The 8,427-nt window shown below is 38.6% G+C and overlaps 1 pseudogene; it reads right to left on the bottom strand.

Moving 5' to 3' along the window:
- Window positions 1–4,664: 4,664 nt before the first annotated feature.
- Window positions 4,665–6,341, bottom strand: LOC148694425 (uncharacterized; annotated as a pseudogene).
- Between the last annotated feature and the right edge of the window lie 2,086 nt (window positions 6,342–8,427).

The raw sequence follows: 8,427 nt of genomic DNA, 5'->3' as shown, positions 1-8,427 counted from the left end.
CTTGTAATATGGTTTGAGTCTATGTCCATTCACTTTGAACACGTTTCTGGTCTGTGCACTTTGGATTTCCATTGCACCATGAGGAAAAATATTAGTTATAACAAATGGACCAACCCATCAAGAACAAAGCTTACCTAGAAATAACCGAAGGCGAGAATTAAATAGAAGAACTTTCTGTCCAATGGCAAAGCTCTTCCTTGACATCATCTTGTCATGAAATGCCTTTGATTTCTCCTTGTATATTCGACTAGACTCGTATGCATCATTCCGAATTTCATCTAACTTATTCAATTGAAGCTTCCTCTGCTGTCCGGCAACACTCATGTCCATGTTGTAGGCTTTGATCGCCCAATAAGCTTTGTGTTCTAATTCTACTGGAAGACGGCATGGTTTCCCATAAACTAATTGAAATGGGGACATTCCAATAGGAGTCTTATAAGCATTCCTATATGCCCACAACGCATCGTTCAAGCGCATGCTCCAATCCTTCGTACTAGGACTCACAGTTTTCTCCAAAATTTGCTTCACCTCACGGTTCGATACTTCTGCTTGACCACTAGTTTGCGGATGATAAGGTGTAGACAGCTTATGTGTGACATTGTACTTCCTAAGCAACGCTTCAAATGTTCTATTGCAAAAGTGACTCCCTCCATCGCTAATGATTGCTCTAGGTGTCCCAAATCTTGCAAAGATGTTAGTCTTAATAAAATTTGAAACAACTTTTGAATCATTAGTTTTGGTGGCTTTCTCTTTCACCCATTTAGAAACATAATCCACAGCCAATAAAATATAAAGAAAACCATTTGAAGATGGAAAAGGTCTCATGAAATCAATGCCCCACACATCACAGATCTTAACGATCAAAATAGAGGTTTGTGGCATTTGATTTCTTAGGCCCAAGTTACCTGTTCGTTGACAACAATCACATGTTGCACAAAATGCGTACGCATCTTTAAACAAACTAGGCCAATAAAAAGCAGTCTCTAACACCTTAACGGCTGTCCTCTTTGCTCCAAAATGGCCGCCACATGCATAAGAATGACAAAAAGTTAGAATAGATTTAAACTCAGATTTAGGGATGCACCTTCTAATCAATTGATCAGGGCAATATTTCCACAAATAAAGATCATCCCACTCGTAGTATTTGGCGGTTTTGACAAGCTTATCTTTCTGAGCACGTATAAAATCATCCAGAATCTTTTTGGTGACCTTGTAATTGATAATATCTGCATACCAAGGGTCAGTAACCTTTAATGAAAACAATTGCTCATTCGGAAAACTCTCACGTAAAGGTATGAGATCTTCCCCTGTGTTTGAGTGCACAAGTCTACTCAGATGATCTGCTACAACATTCTCACTCCCTTTCTTATCCTTGATCTTCAAGTCAAACTCTTGAAGCAAAAGTATCCATTGAATGAGTCGCGGTTTTGCATCTTTTTTTATGAGTAAATACGTCAAAGCTCCATGGTTAGAAAACACAATAACTTTAGTTCCAATCAGATAAGATCTAAATTTTTCTAAAGCAAATACAATAGCTAGAAGCTCATTCTCTGTTGTTGAATAATTCAACTGTGCATCATTGAGTGTTCATGATGCATAATAGATGACATGTGGCACTTTGTTGACACGCTGTCCTAGAACTGCACCGACAACATAGTTTGAAGCATCGCACATTAACTCAAAAGGTGTCCAATCTAGTGGCATGATCACATGAGCCATGGATAAGAACTGCTTAAGTTTGTTGAATGCTATCACACACTCTTCATTCATATCAAATGTTACATCCTTTTGAAGCAAACGGCACAAGGGTCTAGAAACTATTGAGAAGTACTTCATAAACCTACGATAGAAACCTGCATGTCCAAGAAAAGAACGAACCTCCCTGACAGTAGTAGGGAGGGGTAAAGAACTAACAAGTTCTACTTTAGATTTATCCACTTCAATTCCATTTTTAGATATGATATGCCCTAGAACTAATCCATGCGAAACCATGAAATGACATTTTTCCCAATTTAAGACCAGATTAGTTTCTTGACAACGTTTTAAAACTAGGGACAGATTATGTAGACATGTATCAAAAGAATCACCATAAATCGAAAAATCATCCATGAACACTTCAATTATTTTCTCAATCATATCAGAAAAGATACTTACCATACACCTTTGAAATGTGGCGGGGGCTCTGCAAAGTCCAAACGGCATCCTCCGATGTAAATGTGCCAAATAGACATGTGAAAGTCGTCTTTTCTTGATCCTCCAGAGCAACTGCAATCTGATTATATCCCGAATATCCATCAAGAAAGCAATAATGAGAATGACCAGCTAACCTTTCTAACATTTGATCAATGAATGGAACTGGAAAGTGATCCTTGCATGTGGTGATGTTTATCTTCCGATAGTCTGTACAGACTCTCCAACTATTTTGCACACGTGTAGGCACTAGCTCACTAGCTTCATTCTTAACAATTGTGACTCTGGATCCCTTCGAAACTACTTGAACAGGGCTCACCCACTTGCTGTCCAAGATAGGATATATGATGCCAACATCAAGAAGCTTGATAACCTCTTTCTTGACGACCTCCATCATGAGTGGGTTCAAAGGTTGTTGAGCTTCCCTTGTAGGTTTTGCACCTTCCTTCAACAGAATCCTATGCATACATGTAGCTGGATTTATACCTTTGATATCTGCAATGCTCCAAGCTATGGCAGTTTTGTGATCCTTCAGTACCCGGATCAGTTTCTCGCCTTCTTCTACTGTGAGTTGTGACGATATAATGATCGGTAATGTTTCATCCTCTCCCAAAAATGCATACTTCAAATGTCCAGGAATCTGTTTAAGCCTCAATTTGGTTGCCTGAGTCATAGAAGGAAGAATTTTTTCGTTAGAAGTAGGAAGAGAAATAAAATAGGAAGAAGACTTACCACGAATTGGTGAAAGAAACTCAAGGGCTGCCACTGTCTGGATCAATTCTTCTTCAACGTGTTCAGAATAATTAAGTTTTCCATGTGTAATGCTATGCACTAATGCCTTCTCTAAATTATCTTGTCCCGCACCTTCATTAAAACAATCCTGCAAAAAATAGTCAAACGCATCAATAAACAAACAAGATTCAAAATCACTAGGGTACCTTATAACATTGAAGATTTTGAACTTGAGGCTTTCTCCATCAATTTCCATGGTTAAAGTACCATCGTAGACATCAATCTTCGTACGTGCCATTCTAAGGAATGGTCTTCCCAATATAAAAGGAAGTGCAGTATGCATAGGGTCATGTTCCATCTCAAGAACAAAAAAATCAGCGGGAAAAATAAGTTCATTCACTTGCACAAGGACATCCTCTAATAAGTCTTTGGGATATCTATTTGAACGATCTGCCAAATGGATTACTACCTTTGTTTCCTTCAAGTCTCCAAGGTTTAATGATTCATACACTAAATATGGCATCAGATTTGATGTAAAATTTATATAAATATGAGCTTATTAGTCCGCAGCCGGACGGTACCAAGAGTAATCATTCAAGGGAAGCTGGTTCTTGGAGAGGTACAACCTCCACACCATGCTCTGCAAAAGACTCGTACTATGGTTTGAGTCTATGTCCATTCACTTTGAACACGTTTCTGGTCCTTGAACTTTGGATTTCCACTGCACCATGGGGAAAAATATTAGTTATAACAAACGGGCAACCCATTAAGAACGAAGCTTACTTGGAAATAACTGAAGACGAGAATTAAATAGAACTTTTTGTCCAATGGCAAAGCTCTTCCTTGATATCATCTTGTCAAGAAATGCCTTTGATTTCTCCTTGTATATTCGACTAGACTCGTATGCATCATTCCAGATTTCATCTAACTCATTCAATTGAAGCTTCCTCTACATGTGGCACTTTGTAGACACGTTGTCCTAGAACTGCATCGACAGCATAGTCTGAACGATCGCACATTAACTTAAAAGGTAAACTTCAATCTGATGGCATGATCACATGAGTTATGGATAACAACTCCTTAAGTTTGTTGAATGCTACCAGACACTCTTCATTCATATCAAATGTTACATCCTTTTGAAGCAAACGACACAAGGGTCTAGAAATCATTGAGAAGTCCTTCATAAACCTACGGTAGAAACCTGCATGTCCAAGAAAAGAACAAATCTCCCTGACAGTAGTAGGGAGGGGTAAAGAACTAACAAGTTCTACTCTAGATTTATCAACTTTAATTCCATTTTTAGATATGATATGCCCTAGAACTAATCCATGTGAAACCATGAAATGACATTTTTCCCAATTTAAGACTAGATTAGTTTCTTGGCAACGTTTCAAAACTAGGGACAGATTATGTAGACATCTATCAAATGAATCACCATAAACTGGAAAATCATCCATGAACACTTCGATTATTTTCTCAATCATATCAGAAAAGATACTTACAATACACCTTTGAAATGTGGCAGGGGCGTTGCAAAGTCCAAACGGCATCCTCTGGTATGCAAATGTGCCAAATGGACATGTGAAAGTCATCTTTTCTTGATCCTCCGGAGCAACTGCAATCTGATTATATCCCGAATATCCATCAAGAAAGCAATAATGAGAATGACCAGCTAACCTTTCTAACATTTGATCAATGAATGGAACTGGAAAGTGATCCTTGCATGTGGTGTTGTTTATCTTTCAATAGTCTATACAGACTCTCCAACTATTTTGCACACATGTAGGCACTAGCTCATTAGCTTCATTCTTAACAACTGTGACTTCGGATCGCTTCAGAACTACTTAAACAGGGCTCACCCACTTGTTGTCCAAGATAAGATATATGATGCCAACATCAATAAGCTTGATAACCTCTTTCTTGACGACCTCCATCATGAGTGGATTCAAACGGCGTTGAGTTTCCCTTATAGGTTTTGCACCTTCCTCCAGTAGAATCCAATGCATACATGTAGCTGGATTTATACCTATGATATCAGCAATGCTCCAAGCTATGGCAGTTTTGTGATCCTTCAGTACCCGGATCAGTTTCACCCTCTCTTCTGCTGTGAGTTGTGACGATATGATGACCGGTAATGTTTCATCCTCTCCCAAAAATGCATACTTCAAATGTTCAGGAATCGGTTTAAGCTCCAATTTGGGTGCCTGAATCACAGAAGGAAGAATTTTTTCGTTAGAAGTAGGAAGAGAAATAAAATAGGAAGAAGACTTACCACGAATTGGTGAAAGAGACTCAAGGGCTGCCACTTTCTGGATCAATTCTTCTTCAATGTGTTCGGAATAATTAAGTTTTCCATGTGTAATGCTATGCACTAACGCTTTCTCTAAATTGTCTTGTCCCACACCTTCATTAAAACAATCTTGCGCAAAATAGTCAAACGCATCAATAGACAAACAAGATTCAAAATCACTAAGGTACCTCATAGCATTGAAGATTTTGAACTTGACGTTTTCTCCATCAATTTCCAAGGTTAAAGTACCATCGTAGACATCAATCTTCGTACGCGCTATTCTAAGGAATGGTCTTCCCAATATAAGAGGAAGTGCAGTAGGCATAGGGTCATGTTCCATCTCAAGAACAAAAAAGTCAACGAGAAGAATAAGCTCATTCACTTGCACAAGTACATGTTCCAATAGACCTTTGGGATATCTATTTGAACGATCTGCCAACTGGATTACTACATTTGTTTCCTTCAAGTCTCCAAGGTTTAGTGATTCATACACTGAATCTGTCATCAGATTGATGGATGCCCCCAAATCACACAATGGTTTCCCAAACTCTTTCCCTCCAATTACACATGGAATGGTAAAACTACTGGCATCCTTCAACTTCGATGATAGGTTTCTCTGCAAAACAGCTGATACTTCCTCGCTTAATGCCACAATTTCTTGATCATTTTATCTCCTCTTGTTCGTACAAAGCTCTTTAAGGAACTTTGCATACTTGGGCACTTGTTTTATGGCATCTAAAAGAGGTAAGTTCACTTGGACTTTTCGGAAAATATCCAAGATTTCCTTATCTGTTTGCTCTTTCTTAGACTTCATAAACCTACGAGGAAAAGGAATAGGGACACATGAGTTAAATGATTTTTGAACTTCTTTACTTACCTTATTAGAATCTTTTTTGTTCAATTCTGTATCTTTAAGATACTTTTCAGTTTCTGTTGAAGCCTCATCTTGCTCAAGATTTTTGGTTTGTTGCTCCTCTTGCTCATTTGTATCTTTTCTAGTCCTCTTTTGCATCCTTAGCTGCTCAAAAACTTCTTTTCCACTCCTTAAAGTGACAACATTCATCTGATCTGCATTTGGATTCACCACGGTTTGGCTAGGCAACCTTCTTGGTTGGTGTTGTTGCCCCATCAAACTTGCTAACTGACTCATTTGGCGCTCAAGGTTTTCAATTGCTTTGTCTGTTTTTTGTTGATGAGATTGAGTAGAGTTAGCTAAAGAAGCAATTAAATCCTCAAGATACTTATTTGGAGCTTGTTGTTGTTGAGGCTAAAATGGTGTCTGCGGTCTTGCTTGAAAGAAGCCAGGTGGACGGTTATAGTTGTTGGGAACAGATTGTTGTCCGTTGTCTTGATTGTTCCACTTTAAGTGTGGATGATCGCGCCACCCCGCGTTATAGTTGTTGGAGTATAGATCATACTTTTGTCTTTGTTGCCCCTCAAACCCTCTTAACGCATTAGCTTGCTCAAGGCCACCTTGATCCATTAACGAAGGGCACATATCCATGGCATGTCCCATCATTGAACATACACCGCACACGTGTTTTAGAGCCACCATAACCTGTTGCACAAGATTAGTCAAGTTAGCTAATTGTAATTCAATACTAGAGTTACCACTTACCTCATTAACTTTCTTAAGAGGTAGCTCATCTCTCCCTCCAAATTGTCATGTGTTGCCAGCAATGTTCTTTAATAATGCCTTAGCATTTGTTGGTGTCTTGTCCATGAATGCTCCTCCACTTGCTGCATCAAGCATTACACGATCTGTAACACACAATCCTTCATAAAAATACTATATTAAAAGATGCTCTGAAATTTGATAATTAGGACAAGATGCAACTAAATGTGTGAATCGCTCATAGTAATCTCCAAAGGGCTTTCCATGTTGTTGTCAGATTGCACATATGTCTTTCCTTATGCTTGCAGCTTTTGTGGCTGGAAAATATTGCTCCAAGAATGCTTGCTTCACCTGGTTCCATGTGTTCATTGATCCTGGAGTAAATCTTAGCCTCTAATGGAAATAGGAATGACCTCAACTTAACTTGCTCCTCATCCACATTGGCTGGTCTCATTCCCGAGCATGCCACATGAAACTCCATGAGATGTTTGTTGGCATCCTCTGTTGAGAAGCCATGAAACTTAGGCAAGTAGTGAATCATGCCGGACTTAAGCTTAAATCCTACTTCTGCATTTGGAAATGTGATGCATAATGGTTGTTGATCCGTATTAGGCGTTGCCAACTCCCTCAAAGTACGGTTATCAGCCATGCCTTCTTGTGGTTCTTCCTCCTCTTCCGAACTCAAATGTGGTGGAGAAGATGATGGTAAATACACCGATGCACGCTACTGCTTGATTGTTCCTCAAAGCTTTCGAAGTGTTCGTTCAACCTCAGGATCGTAAGAAGCTAGATCAATACTCTTGGACCTTCGAGTATGCATATACTACGAAAACTATCTGAAATAAAAACACTAATTAGACAAGAAAAGAAAACAATAGAAAATAAGTAATTAGAAATAACAATCCCCGGCGACACGACGCCAAAAATTTCTTGTCAGTTACAAACTGCTGAGCCTCTTGGGAAGCTTTTAGTTTTAAAACGGCCATAACTTCTTCTAGAAAAATGATATTAACAATCTGCGAAATGCTCCAGCAAAATAGACATCCGTAGCTTTCCAAACATATAAGGCTCATGCTCTAATTCATTATGACCTGTCCGCAACTTACTTCCAAAATCAACTGACCTGCACAGGCAGTTTTGACGAATTTGTTACTCAAAATTCCACTCGTGCTATTTTTCTTTTCTTTACTTGACAAATCCTACAAAACACAAAAATAAAGTAAATAGCTCAAAAATATAAGGAACTAACTAAGAAAAGACAAGTGAATTTGATTTAAAATTTATATAAATGTGAGCTTATCATGCAGCTGCGATGTGCTACTTAGGTTGGCTTGTTGTCCAACCACTTTGTGTGCCATATTTGGCACCATTCTGTCTTCTAAACAAATAGGAACTTTGTAGCTCCACTTCTTATCTTTCTAGCCATATGACATGTTATTGGAAACAAATCAGGAAGGCCTCGAACTCTTTGTTTTCCCCCGACTGTGCATTTCTCATGGGAATGCAGCCTTGAATGTCTTTGTACTAAAAAATTAGAAGGATTGGCTTTGCATAAAATTCTGAAAATTTTGACATAATGATCTTCAACTCCTTAGCTTTT

This window comes from Pyrus communis, chromosome 9 (genome assembly GCF_041283825.1).
Source record: "Pyrus communis isolate YQ-2024b chromosome 9, ASM4128382v1, whole genome shotgun sequence".
NCBI lineage: Eukaryota > Viridiplantae > Streptophyta > Magnoliopsida > Rosales > Rosaceae > Pyrus > Pyrus communis.
Note: the sequence above shows the minus strand (reverse complement) of the source record. Positions and strands in the feature narration are given on the sequence as shown.